We start from the raw sequence: 19,819 nt of genomic DNA on the forward strand, positions 1-19,819 counted from the left end.
GCCCCCCCCCCCCATTAACCTTAGAAAAAATTTTAAAAAAAGAAAAATTTTTTAAAAAAAAATTTTTTTTTTTTTTAAATGACTTGGTGGGCCGCAGAAATACCTTTGGCGGGCCGCATGCGGCCCGCGGGCCGTAGTTTTCCCACCCCTGTAATAGAGGCATACAAAATGATCAGAGGGTTAGATAGGGTGGACAGCGAGAGCCTTCTCCCGCGGATGGAGGTGGCTAGCACGAGGGGACATCGCCTTAAATTGAGGTGTAATAGATATAGGACAGAGGTCAGAGGTAGGTTTTTTACGCAAAGAGTGGTGAGGCCGTGGAATGCCCTACCTGCAACAGTAGTGAACTCGCCAACATTGAGGGCATTTAAAAGTTTATTGGATAAGCATATGGATGATAAGGGCATAGTGTAGGTTAGATGGCCTTTAGTTTTTTTCCATGTTGGTGCAACATCGAGGGCCGAAGGGCCTGTACTGCACTCTATCGTTCTATGTTCTATGTTCTAATACAAGTGAGATTGATGACTGTTCCATAAAGAGGTGGAGATCCATTTTGATTAAAATAGATCAAAATAAATAAACCTCGAGGAATGGATGCTATTTATCTCTAAGAGAGAGAGAAAAGAATTATATTTATAAAATGGTGACAAATCTCTTTTTACCAAAATGTATGACTGTACTTTTCTGCATTAACTTGCAGCTCCCATATTGCCAGTATGCATCCTTTTGAAATTTATCATTATCATATTTCACTAAACTTTCTGATTTTTGTGCTGTCTGCAAATTTTGTGCCCTATACAGTATGCACCTTGCCATTAACGCAGATTTAAAAAAGCATGGTCCTAGTACCGACCCCTGAGGAACCCCATTATCAACCTTCCTTTAGTTCAGCAATAACCATTCACCATTGCTCTATATTTCTTTTCACTCAGCCAATTGTATTCATGTTGTCATTGTGCCCTTTATTCCATGGATTTTAACATTGCCCCTTTAACAACTACATTTTGAAAGTCCTGACACATGTTACCCGTATCAACTCTCCTTGTGACCTTATCAATATACTCAATCAAGTAAGCTAAACATGATTGGCCTTTAACAAATCAATGCTGGCTTTACCACAGATTATCATTTCTCAGGATGAGGAGACACCTGAGAGCCAGGTGAGGAAGGGGAGACAAATTGTAACAGTGCAAAGAGTATGTCTGGAAAAATATATTTTGTTGAATATTTTCGTCTTGCACTCATCACGATAGGGCTTGTCAGGGTAGATGCTGAGAGGTTGTCTCCTCTAGTGGGGAAGTCCAGGACCAGAGGGCATAATCGTAGAGCAAGGAATTGCCCTCTTAAGACGGAGATGAGAAGGAATTTCTTCTCTCAGAGGGTAGCGAATCTGTGGAATTCTTTACCACAGAGAGCTGTAGAGGCAGTGGTTAAGTATGTTCAAGGCTGAGATAGACAGAATTTTAATTAGTAAGGGAATCAAAGGTTATGGGGATAGGATGAGAAAGTGGAGTTGAGGGTTATATCAGTCATGATCTCACTGAATTTGATGGCCGAATGCCCTACTTCTGCTCCTACGTCTTATGGTCTTAACTCCTTTCATAAAAAGTATAAGTGAAGCAAGTGTTTTTTTTAGTATCTTCATGGTCACCATTGCTTTTTCCATTTTAGGTTTTATTTAACTATTTGAATTTAAATTCCCAAGTTGCAACGGGATTTGAACTCATGTCTCTGGATCGTAAATCCAGACCTCTGGATAACTAGTTCAGAGAACATTATGCTATCATAGCCTGGGCACATAACAACGAGCAGATTAAAACAAGATCATTACAGAACATGTTCTGATTAAAGATATTGGCCTGGATTCTCTTGTTCCCCAGCCACGTGTTTCTCGTCTCACAGTTTCAAGTCTCACAGATTTTCTTACCATTCCTGACCCTGGATCCTGGGGGGCGATTCCCCCGGAAAACTTCCAAGTCCGGTTGAGCGCGGTGTTTCTCAGGGGTTATAGTACCGCAATTGACACCGCTATTCAACGGCACTTAGCTGTTTTTTGGGCCTCGGGAATTTCTCCCTGTCGTGGCCACACTTGGAAAGATTTCCAGCCCTGGAGAGCTGAGCTCGCCAGCAGGACTAGCTCCTCACAAATTGGGTTGCCATTTTGAACGGCTGCCCAGTCTCTCCACCTGCTCCGCCCTCTTTCAGGACCCCATGCTTTCACGAACCCCCCCTTCACCCCCCCCATCCTTTCTTTGGTCTTCAAACACCCCTCACCCCCTCTTTCATTGGCATGGCCCCCCAGGCCTAATCCCATGGCAATGTCAATCTGGAACATGGGCACCTTGGCAATACCAACCTGGCACCCTGGCAGTGCCAAGGTGCCCGGTTGCCAGGGTACTGTCAGGGTACTACCCTGGCTTGTAACCGACCACCTGGCCGGCTCTAATTACCTGCGAGCCTCCCCGCCACCTCGAGGTGCCTTCATGCCTGGCCCATGATTGTGGAAATCAGTGCTAAATGCTGATTAGTGGAGGCTTTGCAGGCACAGCCAGCCCAGCGAGGGCATGATCCAGATCACGCTGGGCACCACAGATCAAGTGACTCATGCGAGTTTTCGCAGTGGGCGCAAAACCCTATTTAGGGCTGTCCTTCGATTCGCCCGTGCAGAGTCATGTGCAACATGGTGGGAAAATTGTGCCCCTAGCTTCTATACTTCAACCAAATTCCTCCCTTCCAATTCTTTTGGATGTATGGAACAAGTGATCCCCTTACCCGCAATGCAGCCCAGAATGTTTTTCTTTTTGCCTGATTGTGTATTTGAGTATTTCCCGAGTAGTGGCCGTATAGAGTTGGAAGACTGCTGGATCCCTGTTCCTGTAGCCATTTAACGTCGCCACAGGGCAGCAGGGTAGCATGGAGGTTAGCATAAATGCTTCACAGCTCCAGGGTCCCAGGTTCGATTCCCGGCTGGGTCACTGTCTGTGTGGAGTCTGCACGTCCTCCCCCTGTGTGCGTGGGTTTCCTCCGGGTGCTCCGGTTTCCTCCCACAGTCCAAAGATGTGCGGGTTAGGTGGATTGGCCATGCTAAATTGCCCGTAGTGTCCTAATAAAAGTAAGGTTAAGGTGGGGGGTTGTTGGGTTACGGGTATAGGGTGGATACGTGGGTTTGAGTAGGGTGATCATGGCTCGGCACAACATTGAGGGCCGAAGGGCCTGTTCTGTGCTGTACTGTTCTATGTTCTATGTTCTATGCATGGTCTCTGCAACCCAGACCCTACCCCTTCAGCAGCAAGCACGTTTTTGAAATATCATTCTTCTTTACTCGTGGTTGCAGTTGAATTCTTTTCTCAAAAACCTTTAGCAGCCCTGGCTTGCTTCACCCGATGTGTATGTGTGATTCCAGTGCCAAGAATCCTCACCGCTCTCAACGCCATCTCCATCAATTTTGTTGCTGATTTCTTTTTTTATTCGGCAAATAATTTCCTTGCTTCAACCCCCATCATCAGTTTTCTCTTTTGTTATTCTTAGAATGCTGCAAAAGAGGTGCCAAACTCTGGATTCTCACAAACTTGATGAGAGGTTTTAATAGTGATGTTACTCACACAATCCTAGAGGGAGAACTGATGCCCATGCAAACACTCACTGCTGATGCCACTACAGATCACGTGATGCTTCACCAGCAGGGATGTACTCCCGGATACATACATATCTTCTGTCATTTTTACTGGGAGGAGTGACACCGTATAGCTGATTCGCATATTCGGCGCACACACAAACATCTCCCTCACACCTCAAACACCTTGGACAACGTACAATGCACGTTGACCAAAGTGATAGCCAAGTTTAAAGTAGTTTAAATTGTGAAAACAGGCAGCATCAAGGGGAAGTTAAGGGGAGGCAGTGGCACTGTGTATTGTCAATGGACTAGTAATCCAGAGACCCAGGGTAAAGCTCTGCAGTTCCGGGTTCAAATCCCATGATGGTTGAATTCGAGTTCAATAAAAATTTGGTATGAAAAGTCAAATGATGAAACTGTTGACGACTGACATAAAGGACCATCTGGTTCACTAATGCCCTTTCGGGAAGGACATTTGCCATCTTTACCTGAAGGCCTATATGTGACTCCAGACCCACAACAATGTGGCTGACTCTTAACTGCTCTCAGAAATGACCAAGCAAGCCACTCAGTTGCATAAAACCACTACAAAGTCTGTAAGGAATGGAACAGAATTAGGATCAGAAACAACGACAAACTCAGTCCTGTAAAACTTCAAAATGTTCCTTAGCAACTTCAGGGGGCTGGTGCCAAAATTGGGAGAGCTGTCCCACAGTTTAGTCAAGCAACAGCCTGGCATAGTCATACTCACATAATTAGAGCCTACAGACAATGGCCCAGGCATCACCATCACCTACCCTGGATACATCCTGTCCCACTGGCAGACACAGCAGAGGAGGCGGCACACTAGGGAGGGGGTCCTCAACATTGACTCCAGGCCTCATGAAGTCTGATGGCATCAGATTAAACATGGGCAAGGAAACCTCCTGCTGATTACCACATACTGCTCCTACACCTTTGCCACTTAGCTGATGAATCAGTACTCCTCCATCTTAACACCACTTAGAAGACTGGGTGGGGTCTTCAATGTGCATCAATAAGAATGGCTCGCTAGCACCATTGTTCATCAAGCTGGCCAAATCCTAAAGGATACAGCTGCTAGACTGGCTCTGCATCAGATGGCAAGGGAACCAACAAGAGGGAAAAAACAACTTGACCACATCCTTAGCATTCTACTTGTCACAGATGCATCTGTCCATTCTGTATTAGTAAGATTATCCCACACAGTCAGGATGGAGACAAAATCCTGCCTTCACATTGTGGATAGTCTCCATTGAATTGTGTGGCACTGCCACTGTGCTGGATGGGATAGATTTTGAATAGACTTCGCAGTTCAAATCTGTGCTTCCATGATTCACTGTTGGTCACCAGAAGCAGCAGAACTATATTCAACAACAATTTTACCATCCATTCACAGGACAAATCCTGATTCAATGAAGAGAGCAAGTGGATATGCCAGGAGCAGCATCAGGCATGCCTAACAAGGAGCTGCCAACCTGGTGGAGTTACAATGCAGAACTAATTGCATGCCAAACAACAGGAGAAGCATCCGATAGGCAGAGCTAAGGAATTCCCCAATCATCGGATAAGATCTAAGCTCTGCAAAACCTGCCATATCCATTAGTGAATGGGGATGGACAATTAAACAACTAATCTTCAATGATGGGGAGCATAACATATCAGTGCAAACGGTAAGGGGCGAGCCTTTGCACCTATGCCAGGTAGATGATCCATCTCAGCCTCATGAAAATGAAATGAAAATTGCTTATTGTCACGAGTAGGCTTCAATGAAGTTACTGTGAAAAGCCCCTAGTCGCCACATTCTGGCGCCTGTTCGGGGAGGCTGGTACGGGAATTGAACCGTGCTGCTGGCCTGCTTGGTCTGCTTTCAAAGCCAGCGATTTAGCTGAGTGAGCTAAACCAGCCCCGTAGTGAGCTAAACCAGCCCCTCATCCTGAGGTCCATAGCATCAAAGTTGCTCGTCTTCAGCCAATTCGATTCACTGTATGTGATATCCATGAAACGGCTGAAGGCACTGGAGTCTGCAAAGGCTGTGGGCCCTAACAACATTCCAGCAATAATACTGAAGAATTGTGCTCCAGAATTATCCAAACCCTTAGCCAAGCTGTTCAAGCATAGCTCGGCACTGACATTTACCCGGCATTACGAAAATTGCCTAATCATGTCCTGTACAGAAAAAGCAGGACAAATCCAAAACGGCAAATTACCGCCCCATCAGTTTACTCTTGATCATCAGTAAGGTTATGGAAGAGGTTGCCGACAGTTCTTTCAAGTGGATCTTACACAGAAACAACCTTTTCACCGATGCTCAGTTTGAATTCTGCCAGAGTCACTCAGCTCCTGACCTCAGTACAAACATGGTCAAATGAGCTGAACTCCAGAAGTGAGGTGGGGGGTGACTGTTCTTGACATCAATGCAGCAGTTACCGAGTGTGGCATCTAGGAACCCGAGCAAAACTGGAGTCAGTGAGAATCAGGAGGAAAACTATCTGCAGGCTGGAGTCACACCTGGCACAATGGTTGTGGTTGTTGGAGGTCAATCATTTTAGCTCGAAGGTATCACTGCAGGAGTATCTTAGGGTAATGTCTAAGGCCCAACTTTTTTCAGCTGCTTCATCACTTACCTTAGGTTAAGTGGATTGGCCTTCAGAATGAAAAAAAATGAAAATCGCTTATTGTCACGAGTAGGCTTCAATGAAGTTACTGTGAAAAGCCCCTAGTCGCCACATTCCGGCGCCTGTCCGGGGAGGCTGGTACAGGAATCGAACCGTGCTGCTGGCCTGCTTGGTCTGCTTTAAAAGCCAGTGATTTAGCCGAGTGAGCTAAACCAGCCCCTATATATATCCTTAGTGTCTAAAGATATGCAGGTTAGGTGGGGTTGAGGGGATAGGACGGAGGAGTGGGACTAGGTGGGATGCTCTTTTGGAGGGTTGGTGCAAATCCAATGAGCGGAATGGCCTCCTTCTGCACTGAACAGATTCTATGATTGTACCTTGAGGTCAGAAGTTGGATGCTCGGTGATGATTGCACAATGTTCAGCACCGTTCTCAACTCCTCAGATACTGAAGCACTTCATGTCCAAATGCAGCAAAACCTGGAAGATGTTCAGGGTTGGGCTGATAAGTGGAAAAGCACATTTGCACCTCACAGGTGCCTGGCATCTTCAATAAAAGAGAATTCAATAGTAGTGTCATCACTGAATTCCCCACTATCAACATCCTAGGGTTACCATTGACCAGAAACTGAATTCTGCCTGTCATATAAATACTGTGACTTCAACAGGAGGTCAGAGGTGACAAATCCTGCAGTGAGTAATTCACCTCCAGACTCCCCAAAGCCTGTCCACTATCTACCTGTTAGAAATCAGGGGTTGGATTCTCCCCTACCCGGGGTGGCAGGGGGTCCCGGCGGGATGGAGTGGTGTGAACCACTCCGGCGTCGGGCCGCCCCAAAGGTGCGGAATCCTTGGCACCTTTAGGGGCCAAGCCCTCACCTTTAGGGGCTAGGCCCGCGTTGGAGTGGTTGGTACGCTGCCGGCTGGCGGGAAAGGCCTTTGGCGCCGCGCCAGCTGGGGCCGAAGGGACTCCGCCAGCCGGCGGAAGTCGGCGCATGCGCGGGCGTGTCAGCGGCTGCTGACATCATCCCCACGAATGCGCACGGGGGGGGGTCACCTCCACGTCAGCCATCGCGGAAGGAAAAGAGTGCCCCACGGCACAGGCCCACCCGCAGATCGGTGGGCCCCGATGGCGGGCCAGGCCACCGTGGGGGCACCCCCCGGGGCCAGATCGCCCTGCGCCCCCGCCAGGACTCCAGAGCCCACCCGCGCCGCCTGGTCCCGCCGGCAAATACCTTGTTTAATTCACGGAGACGGGACCGGTATAACAGCAACGGGACTTCGGCCCATCGTGGGCCGGAGAATCACCGGGGGGGGGGGGGGGGTCCGCCGACAGGCGCGGTGTGATTCCCGCCCCCGCCGAATATCCGGTGCCGGAGAGTTCGGCGGCCGGCGGGGGCGGGATTCACGCCGGCCCTCGCCGATTCTCCGACCCGGCAGGGGGTCAGAGAATCCACCCCCAGAAGTGTGACAGAATACTTGGATGAGTGCAGTTCAACAATACTTAAGAAACTGGACACCATCCACGGCAAAGCAGCCTACTTGATTAGCACCCCTCCCACCACCTCCAACAGCTACTCCCTCCACCAACTCACAATGGCTGCAGTGTGCACCATCTACAAGATGCACTGAAGCAACTCGTCAAGGTTCCTACAGCAGCATCTTCCAAACCTGTAACCTCTACCACCTAGAAGGACAAAGGCAGCAGATACATGGGAACACCACCACATACAAGTTCCCCTCCAGGTCACTCACCATCCTGACTTGGAAATATATCACTCTTCCTTCACTACCGTTTGGTCAAAATCCTGAACTTCCTCCCTAACAGCACTGTGGGTGTTCCTACAACGCATGGACCGCAACGGTTCAAGAAGACAGCTCACCGCCACTTTCTCAAGGGCAATTAGGGCTGGGCAATAAATGCTGGCCTAACCAGCGAAGCCCACATCCCAGGAACAAATAAATAATGATAAAAGTTGCCAGTCTTCTTTGAAGGGCTATCAAAGATTTGTTGTTGGCTTTGAAAGAGAAGCGGCAATCTACAAGTTAATCTGAAAATCACTCATATACACCAGCTGTCACTAAAACTTATTTTCCGATTGTATATATTCTATTGCACATTGCTCTCTCCTATTCATGTTAGATAACATACAGGTAACAGTTCTGCTGAATGCATTCATGGCAACAGTATAAATGGATTTGTGAATGTTCCCTCGCCTGAGAATTTCCAGGAAAATTGTGAAAATGGAACAATGTTTACAGCTTTGCTGAAAGCACTCGACAGAGAAAACTCTTCACAAATACATTCATGATATTGCTACAAGTTGCACGCACATGTTTTCTTGCCCTGTTAAGTAAAACCAACTCAATTTCCATTTGTTTGTTTCTTTATATTTCCTGCATGTAGCCCTTAAGAAGGACCTGCAATAATAACATGGATTGCATAGTAATTGACTGACTCCCCATCACTTGAAGTATCTTCTCTCCATACTCTCTGATTGATTGTTTTTGATAAACTGCACTATTTGAAGAGAATATTCCAATTCATTTCGTTGAGCTTTAGAAATGTTTGAGTTCACTGGAATTTGAGGGCAATTATGATGCTGTAATACCTTTCCGACCATGGAACCCTTTTGACCTCCCAAGAGCACTCCCGTAACTTCCTGCCTCCCCAGCGTCATATTTGGGAGGTACCCTAGAGATAATGCTGGGGAATCCTCCAGGTCAGTGTTTGCTCAGTGTTTGTCCAGAAGCGCGAACTTCCCCTGGCAATTGCACTGCACTTAGAACCATCAGACAAGCTAACTTTGGATGGTTCTGCCAGTTCTACACCAATTGTAACATTGAAAGAGTTAGAAAAATGAAGAACACTTCTATCTTCAGCGTGACTATTTTAAACACCCAGATCAAACCCTGCACGGGAAAACCCCCACATTCTGGATCCACCACACCCCAACAAATCAGCCCCCAGGGTATTCCTAAACCCTAACATCTCCCCATGGGACCTCCCCCACCCTATAACCCCAGATGCAATGAGAATCTACTCACTCCCCCTCCAACCTACAAGCCCAACTCTAAGTACCCCCCCCCCCCCCCCCCCCACCACCACCACCCATGGCAGTGGACAGGGACCTGAACCCCCAACATCCCCCAGGAGCAGACGTAACAGCATCCTGAAGTGGACCCAACCTATCCCTCCTCCCTCCTCCCTCCCAGACCCAGTCCTCTCTCCCACCCCATGGCTGCTATTTCTCTCGCTCTGTTTTCTGCTCACTTCCCCAGTCTCACCCTGGCCTTTGAGGACTTTGTTTCCCGCTGATCCCAGCTTGGCCAATCAAAGGCTGGCTTCTCATTGCATTGCCTGCTCATAGGCTCACTGGAGGGCCTAACAGCAGATGCAGGGCGCAACCAGGCTCGGATTGGACAAGGAGCTTCATAGCATTTCTCAAATTTTACACATCAGCCTGTCCTACCGCAGAATGTCTGGGTACATCCAATGGAACCTCTGGGTTCTCAAAATCCAATTTGGTTTTTTTTAAACGCATTTTATTCAAACTTGTACCAAAGTAGGTTACAGCAAATAAACACCCCGGGAAACATTCTTCCCAACAATCAACTATACAGTTTGTACAGATTTTCCTCCTTTTTCACCCCCCCCCCCCCCCCCCCCGGCGACGAACAGCTCCTCAAACACGGTCACAAACATCCTCCACCTTTTCAAAAAACTCCCCTGCTGAGCCCCTTAACTCGTACTTTATCTTCTCTAATCGCAGGAAGTCATGCAGGTCACCCAACCATGCTGCTACCCCTGGTGGCAATGCCGACCGCCCCTCCAGCAAAATTCGTCGCCGTGCAATCAGAGAGACAACGGCCAGGACATCAGCCTTCCTCCTCTCCATGAGCTCCGGCTTCTCTGAATCCCCAAATATCGCCACCAAAGGGTCCGGGTCCACTCCCTCCTCCACTATCCTGGCTAAGACCGCAAACATTCCCGCCCAGAATCTTCCCAATTTTTCACAACCCCAAAACATGTGGCAATGATTTGCTGGCCCACACCCACACCTCTCACACTCATCTCCTACCCCCTGAAAGAACCCACTCATTCTCGCCTGAGTCATAGCATGGTAGCAGGGTAGCTGGTGGTTAGCATAAATGCTTCACAGCTCCAGGGTCCCAGGTTCGATTCCCGGCTGGGCCACTGTCTGTGTGGAGTCTGCACGTCCTCCCCCTGTGTGCGTGGGTTTCCTCCGGGTGCTCCGGTTTCCTCCCACAGTCCAAAGATGTGCGGGTTAGGTGGATTGGCCATGCTAAATTGCCCGTAGTGTCCTAATTAAAGTAAGGTTAAGGGGGGGGGGGGGGGGGGTTGTTGGGTTACGGGTATAGGGTGGATACGTGGGTTTGAGTAGGGTGATCATGGCTCGGCACAACATTGAGGGCCGAAGGGCCTGTTCTGTGCTGTACTGTTCTATGTATCTATGTATCTATATGCACCCTGTGCAACACCTAACTCCATACTCCCCAATTTATCTCCATTCCCAACTCCACTTCCCATTTCTCCTTGATCTTCACTGTCATAATATCCACTCATATATATAATGAGATGCAGACAGGCAGTGATTGACACTCAGGATGACCAATGAACACACAACACAGAACAACCAATCACCAGACAGGACACCACCACTATAAAGCCCACAGGGCATTAAGACTCTCTCAGGACCCAGCTACTGAGACAGTCAGAGTGCACAAGTTAGGGAGCACTATCACCATGCGGTAGCTAGTAAGTCTGGTCAAGCTAGTAAGAGGTTATCAGTTGGATTAGTAGAGTGTCAACCCACAGCTGAACATGTACAGCAGTCCACTAGTTAAATAAAACAGTGTTGGATCATCTCCGGTGTCAGACGTCCATTTCTAGCTTCACTACATCCAGTTGCAGTCAATGTCGAACCAACCTGCCTAACACATCATGGTACCAGAGTGCTATTAATCCTGCCGAACCTACCTCGAGTGAATCTGCAACGACCAGCAAGCAGCCATCCTGCGAAATGGAAAACATCCAACCTCCTCCCCAGCTCCGGATCTCCGGCAACCTCGCCGCCAATTGGAAAATCTTCAAGCAAAAGTTCCTCCTTGATATCGAGGCCTCCGATCTCGAGGCAGCATCAGATGCCAGGAAGATCGCGCTATTCCTGTCGACTGCAGGGGATCATGCCACCCACATCTACAACTCGTTTACGTTTGCCGATAGCGAAGACAAGACGAAGTTCAAGACAGTTTTGCTGAAATTCGACAGCCACTGCGACATTGAAGTGAATGTGGGCTTTGAACGGTACATCTTCCAACAGAGGCTTCAGGGTAAGGATTAACCTTTTCAGTCCTTCCTGACCCATCTCTGCATCCTAGCGCAGTCATGTAATTATGACTCGATGGCTGATTCAATGATCCAGGATCAGATTGTTTTTGGGGTCCACTCCAACTCCCTGCGGCAGCAGCTCCTCAAAATCAAACAGTTGACTCTCTCCGTCGCTATCGAGACTTGCGTAGTCCATGAACATGCCAAGAATCGTTACTCCCACATCAGGGCGGCAGAAACTGTAAAACGGCCCTCCCACAAGGCAGAAAGGGTGCAGGCCATTGCAAAAATACAAGGCCTGAGCATCAAGGAGAGTGGCCGTTTTGCGCGCTTTTCCCGGGTCCCTACGCATGCGTGCCACGACCGGGTGGACGACGAGGCCGAAAACCCTAATGTGCAGGTGCGTACGTCGGCCGACCGCACTGCGCATGCATGATGGTGCACGGAACGCGCTGACGTCAGCGTCATGACGTGTCCGAATTGTGGCTCCGCCCATTTAAAGCGGCAATGTCCAGCCAAAGGACGGCGATGTCTACAGTGTGGGAAGCCTGGCCATTACGCGGCCTTCTGCAGGTCCGCTCCACCGATCATCAGCCAGCGATCCCAGCTGCGGCGCAGAAGTGTCCGCTCGGTACAACAAGGCATGCAGGATTCGGATCCCGACAGCCCAACAGACCCCGATGCTGACTGCCTCGAGACTCCATATCAGGTGGGCATCATAACCATACGCGAGCTGGTCTCCACTGCACCTGCAAACCGCCTATCGATCCTCAGTTTGGATCCCGATGACAAGTAGTGTGCTGTCCTCACAGTCAACCAGCTCACATCCGATTTAAACTGGACATCGGCGCGTCTGTGAACCTCATATCACAGTCAGATCTCAACAGCATCCGTGCCCAACCAAGCATTCTTCCACCAGCCTGCCAGCTCCTTGACTACAATGGCAATGCCATAGCTGCCAGTGGATCGTGTCAGCTTTGGATATCTCACAAGGCAATCAAGGCAACATTACGATTCAAGATCGTCCAGTCTGACAGGGCGTCCCTGCTCGGTGCTCACGCCTGCAAGCTCCTGAATCTGGTCCAGCGAGTCCACACCATGTCCTCGACACCGGCGACTGCCTCGCCCAATGTGAATCTCCAGGCCGAGATAGACGACATTCTCACGTAATACCACAATGTGTTTGATGGAATGGGCATGTTCCCATATCGTTACAAGATATTACTCAAGCCGAACGCCATCCCAGTCATCCATGCACCGCGCCGGGTGCCAGCTCCTCACAAGGATCGTCTGAAAACGCAGCTACAAGAGCTCCAAGACCACGGCATCATCTCAAAGGTCATGGAACCAACAGACTGGGTCAGCTCCATGGTCTGCATAAAAAAACCCTCTGGTGAACTCCGCATTTGCATTGATCCCAAAGACCTGAATCGCAACATCATGCAAGAGCACTACCCGATCCCAAAGCGTGAAGAGTTAACCTGTGAGATGGCTCATGCCAAATTCTTCACCAAGCTGGACGCCTCCCGTGGCTTCTGGCAAATACAGCTGGATGACTCCAGTCGGAAGCTATGCACATTTAACACTCCGTTCGGCAGGTATTGCTACAACCGCATGCCCTACGGTATCATATCAGCCTCCGAAGTATATAATCGCATCATGGAGCAAATGATGGAGGGCATTGAGAGGGTGCGTGTCTATGTAGGCGATGTGATCATCTGGTCCACAACGACCGAGGATCACATTGCTCGCCTCAAACAGGTCTTCCAGCGGAATTATGAAAATGGCCTCCAGCTCAACAGGGCCAAATGCTCATTTGGTCAATCCGCTATCAAGTTTCTGGGTGACCACATTTCACAGCAGGGTGTGCAACCGGACGCTGAAAAGGTGCTGGCAATCAATGCCATGAAGACCCCAGAGGACAAGAAGGCGGTCCTCCGCTTCCTCAGGATGGTAAATTTTCTTGGGAAATTAATTCCTAATATGGCAGCCCACACCACAGCCCTCCGGCATCTCGTAAAGAAGTCAACAGTGTTCCAGTGGCTTCCTGCACATCAAGCGGAGTGGCTTGAGCTGAAGGCGAAGCTCACCACAGCCCCAGTACTGGCATTCTTCTCCCAACCAAGGATACCAAGATATCCACAGATGCAAGCCAGGACGGCATTGGGGCGGTGCTCCTCCAGCGAGACGACTCCTCGTCCTGGGCTCCAGTGGCATATGCCTCCAGGGTCATGACGCCAACCGAGCAACGGTATGCTCAGATCGAAAAGGAGTGCTTGGGTCTCCTGAAAGGAATAGTCAAGTTTCATGGCTACGTATACGGCCTGCCGAAGTTCACGGTGGAAACAGACCACAGGCCCTTAGTCCACATAATCCAGAAGGATTTAAATGGCATGACACCCCGGCTGTAGCGAATTCTTCTTCATCTCCGCCGATATGACTTCAAGCTCGTCTACACACCGGGTAAGGAGCTGATCATCGCGGATGCCCTATCCCGATCCGTCACCACGCCGTGTCAACAGGGCGACTTCATTCGCCACATTGAGGCACAGGTGCAGTTGTGTGCCAGCAACCTCCCAGCCACTGATGAACGAGTGGTCCAAATGCGCGATGAAACTGCCAAAGATCCTCCACTGCAGCGCGTGATGCAACACATCGCCCATGGCTGGTAAAAGGGGCAATGTCCCCAGTTCTTTAACATTAAGGACGAGTTAACGGTTGTTGAGGGAATCCTTCTTAAACTAGATAGAATCGTCATTCCCCAAAGCATGCGAACTATGGTGCTCAGACAGATCCATGAGGGTCACCTTGGGGTCGAAAAATGTCGACGCTGAGCTCGGGAGGCAGTTTACTGGCCTGGCATCAGCCAGGACATTGTCAACACGGTCCTCAACTGCACAACATGCCAGAGGTTTCAACCAGCTCAGCCCAAGGAAACACTGCAACAGCACGAGATTGTGACCTCTCCGTGGTCTAAAGTGGGGATAGACCTCTTTCACGCCAATGGGCGTGACTACGTGCTCTTGGTCGACTACATCTCCAGTTACCCGAAAGTGGTGAAACTGTCAGACCTCACGTCCAAGTCAGTCATCAAAGCCTGCAAAGAGACGTTTGCCAGGCACGGGATACCACTCACAGAAATGAGTGACAACGGTTCATATTTCTACAGCCAAGAGTGGTCCGACTTTGCACGATCCTACAACTTCAGTCACATCACCTCCAGTCCCCATTACCCGCAATCAAACGGGAAGGCTGAGAAAGGGGTCCAGATTGTCAAGCGGTTGTTGTGCAAGGCTGCAGACTCAGCCTCCGATTTCAACCTGGCACTGCTGGCTTACAGGGCAACCCCTCTGTCGACTGGTTTGTCTCCGGCGCAGCTGCTCATGAACCGCAACCTGAGGACGACTGTTCCAGCCATCCATGTTCCAGACATTGACCACCTCACGGTGCTGCAAAAAGTGCAGCGATCCAGGGACCAGCAGTAGTTCACTTATGATGCTCATGTCACGGATCTGCCTGCGCTGGCCCCAGCAGATGTTGTTCGTGTCCAGTTGCCTGAGGGAGGTTGGTCGGCCCCAGCTGTTGTTGTCAGGAAGGCCGCCCCAAGGTCTTTCATTGTTCAAATGGTTGACGTCTCCATTCTCCAGCGCAACAGGAGGGCGCTGCGAAGAGTTCTTTGCCCACCACCTAACCGCATTGCTCCGCTGGTTATCATGCTTCCTCCGGACGAGACCACGAGGCCACCGATCTGCCAGCGATCCCACCTGTCCACGTGACCACCGCATTGGCAGCAATCCCGCCTGTCCAAGTGCCGGCGTCTCCTGCTCCACCTCTACGGCGATCGACAAGAATTCATCTCCCGCCTCAAAGACTGAGGGCGCGATTCTCCCAAAACGGGAGAAATCGTAAGGCTGGCGTCAAACCCGGGTGGGTTTGACGCCAGCGCGCCCCTTCCCGACCGGGAACCGATTCTGGTCCCCGGTCGGGGCTAGCAGCCCGACGCCGCAAGCTCCGGCATCACGGGCTTAACGAATTTCGTTAAGCCCGCTTGCCGGAGTTAGCGCCGGCTGATGCGTCATATGACGTCAGCCGCGCATGCGCGGATTGGAAGACTCCAACCCGCGCATGCGCGGATGACGTCATCGCGTATTTGCGCGAAACCCGCGCATGCGCGGGCCGGGATGCCCCTCAGCCGCCCCACGAATGGATACTGCGGGGCGGCGGAAGGACAAATAGTGCGCGGGCATCGGGCCCGCTGCCCGCGATCGGTGGGCACCGATCGCGGGCCCATGGCACCCTTGGCACGGCCGTGGTACTGCCGTGCCAATCGGTGCCATGGTTATAAAAAGCGAGTTGTTCCCGTTGTTTTTACGAACGGCCAGACCAGGTGTGTTTGCCGTTCGTAAAAACAGCGTAAAGGGCTGGGGCTTCGGCCCATCGAATAGCTGTGAATCGCTGCCGGCCGTAAAAAAACGGCGGCAGTGATTCGTGTCAGGAGTTGGGCGGGGGGGGGGGGGGGTGGGGAGAATAGCGGGAGGGCGGGAAAAATGTCGGGAAGGCCCTCCCGCTATTCTCCGACCCGTCATGGGGGGCGGAGAATCGGGCCCTGAATCTATAGACTTAACTCTTGTAAATTTTGTTCAGTTTGCTCTGTATTTGCACGATAGACACCTTCCCATGTTCATTAACTCACCACTTGTACATAGTCAGGCATGTATATACCTCCACATTCCAAAATTTATTTTTAAAAAGGGGAGATGTCATAATATCCACTCATGTATATAATGAGATGCAGACAGGCAGTGATTGACACACAGGATGACAAATGAACACACAACACAGAACAACCAATCACCAGACAGGACATCACCACTATAAAGGCCACAGGGCATTAAGACTCTCCCTCTCTCAGGACCCAGCTACTGAGACAGTCAGAGTACACAAGTTAGGGAGCACTATCACCATGCGGTAGCTAGTAAGTCTGGTCAAGCTAGTAAGAGGTCATCAGTTGGATTAGTAGAGTGTCAACTCACAGCTGAACATGTACAGCAGTCCACTAGTTAAATAAAACAGTGTTGGAGCATCTCCTGTGTCAGACGTCCGTTTCTAGCTTCACTGCATCCAGTTGCAGTTAACGTCGAACCAACCTGCCTAACACATCATTCACCACCCCCTCGCCTCCCTGCTCACCCACCCACTTATATTTATCCCCAATTCTTCCCTCCCCTTCCACATCCGGAAGCAGCAGTCGCTCGAGCAGAGTGTATCCCGGCAATCTAGGGAACCCCTTCCAGACCTTTCATGCAAAGTCCCTAACCTGTAAATACCTGATCTCACTACCCGTTGGCAGTTCTACCCTCCCCCTTAGCTCCTCCAGACTGGCGAAATCCCTCACCTTGACCAGCCCCACCTCCCTCCACCTCCTGTATACACTATCCATCCCCCCCCCCGGCTCAAACCCATGATTCTCGCACAGCAGCGTTAGCACCGACATCCCTTCCACCCTAAAATGCCTCCTCAGCTGATTCTATATCTTCACAGTGGACTGCACCACTGGGCTCCCTAAATACGTACTCGGAGCCATTGGCAATGCTGCCGTCACCATAGCCCTCAAAATAGACCCTTAACCAGATTCCTCCCCCATCCTAACCCACTCTACTCCTTCTCCTACCCACTACGGCACCTTGTCCATATTCGCCGCTCAATAATAATGAAGCATGTTTGGCAAAACCAACCCCCCCTGCTGCCTCTGTCTCTGTAGCAGGGTCCTCCCCACCCTCGGCACCATCCCTGCCCATACAAAGTCAGAGATGATTGTGTCCACTTTCCGCAAAAAGGCCTTTGGTCTGAAGATCGGGAGAGCCTGAAAGATAAACAAGAACCTCAGCAGAATATTCATTTTCACCACTTGGACCCTCCCCACCAACGTTAAGTTGCCAATCCTCCATCCTCCCCGCCAACAACTGAGCCAATGCTTTCACATCCATGTTCAATAATGATATGTGTCTATACGACCCATATTTCACCGGATCCTTCCCCTTTTTTGGGATTAGCGTGATTACCGCCTGCTTCATCATCTCCAGCAACTCCCCCTTCTCCAGGGCTTCATTAAATGCCCCCAACAGATGTGGGGCCAGGTCCGCTGCAAATTCCTTATAAAATTCTGCCGGGTACCCATCCGGCCCAGGGGCCTTCCCCGACTTCATACCCCTGATACCCCCTGATACCATCCAGCACCTCCCTCAGCCCCAGAGGCTCCTCCAACGCCTGCCTCTTTGCTTCCTCCACCTGGGGAAATTCCAGCTCGTCCAGAAACCATCCCATGTCCCCTTCCTCTTCTCCTGGGTCTGCCTCATAAAGTCCCTGGTAATACTCTCTAAATGTCTCATTTATCTTCTCTGGCTCTGACACCACATCCCCAGCCCCAGTCCGGATCTTCAATATTTCCCTGGACGCAGCCTGCCTCCGCAACTGGTGTACCAGCATGCGGCTCGCCTTCTCCCCATACTCATATTGCATCCCTCTTGCCCTACGCAGTTGACCTACCGCCCTCCCCGTTGTCAGCCTGTCAAATTGCCCCTGCAACTTGTCCTCGCCAATCCCTCCATGGTGGGCACCCTCGAATATTCCTTGTCCACCTCCACTATCTCGCCCTCCTTTCCTTATTCGCACGAACCGTAAATGAGATAATTTCTCCCCGGACCACTGCCTTCAGTGCTTCCCAAAAAATGCCTGCCGACATCTCCCCATTCTGATTGAACTCCACATAATCCCTAATCGTCAACCGCACCTTATCACAAAAACTTCCATCCGCCAACAACCCCGAGTCAAACTTCCACCCCGGCCTCTGCTCTCGTCCCGTACTGAACCGAATATCCAGCCAATGGGGTGCATGATCCAAGATAACTATCCCCGCATACTCTGCCCCCTCCACCCCAACCAAAATCTACAGACTCACTACAAAGTACTCAATCCTCGAATACACCTTATAGGCGTGTGAACAGAAGCAATATTCCCTTCCCCCTGGGTTCTGAAAGCGCCATGGATCCACCATACCCATCCTCTCCATAACCCCCCCCCCCCCCCCCCCCCCAGCTCCCTTGCCATTCGTACCCTACACATCGACTGGGGCTCGATCTATCCACCCTCGGCTCCAGGACACAGTTGAAATCTCCTCCGATGATCAACTGGTGCGCGGCCAAATCCGGGATCGCTGCCAGCAACCCCCTCATAAAACCCACATCATCCCAATTTGGGGCATACACATTTACCAACACGACCAGTGCCCCTTCCAATACCCCACTCAATCACATATCTCCCACCTAGATCCCTCACCTCCTTCGCACTCACAAATCCCGTTTTTTTGCTCATTAAAATCGCCGCACTCCTCGATTTCGAATTAAACCCCGAGTGAAAAACCTGCCCGACCCACCCCTTCCTTAACCTAACCTGGTCCTTCACATGGAGGTGTGTCCCCTGCAAAAAGACAACCCCAGCTTTCAAGCTCCTGAGGTGTGCGAACACCCGTGACCTTTTAACCGGCCCATTTAGTCCCCGGACGTTCCATGTTACCAACCTTACCGGAGGCTTGTGCCTCCAATCCCTCTACCGTCCGTCATCTTCCCTACTTAACTCCTACCCATTTAATTCCACTCCGTACCTAGCCCATCCCAGATGGCCCCTTTCTTCGCCCTTGACCATGTCATCTCTCACCCGCTGCGGCGTCGCAGTAACCCCCCCCACCCCTTTCCCATCTTCCCCCCCCTTTCTCACCTCCCCCCGACCACTCCTCTTGGCCTTCTCCCCCACCACCTCACTTCCGGTCACCAGCATTACCTGCTAGCGCTGCTGCCCCTGCCCAAATGCACATCCTAATGACCCCCACCCCCACTCCTCAGCTCAAAGAAGAAGGCCTCCTGCTGACCTTATGCTCCCCCACCCAAACAAGGACTTCTCCTGAACTCCAGGTAGCCTTCTCCAAAAGCAAACAAACAGATGTTAAACACAAACAGTCCTATAAAACAGGAGGGGGATGGGAACATCCATCCCTACATAAACTTTTCACCCCTACAACTCCTTACAATCTCAACATTGAACAGAACCCCCCCCCACAAAAAAAGGCGAATATCCCCCACTCCCTACACCAGGGGTGGGCAAACTACGGCCCACGGGCCGCATGCGGCCCGCCAAAGGTCTTTATGCGGCCCACCAAGTC

This window comes from Scyliorhinus canicula, chromosome 10 (assembly GCF_902713615.1).
Source record: "Scyliorhinus canicula chromosome 10, sScyCan1.1, whole genome shotgun sequence".
Classification (NCBI taxonomy): Eukaryota; Metazoa; Chordata; class Chondrichthyes; order Carcharhiniformes; family Scyliorhinidae; genus Scyliorhinus; species Scyliorhinus canicula.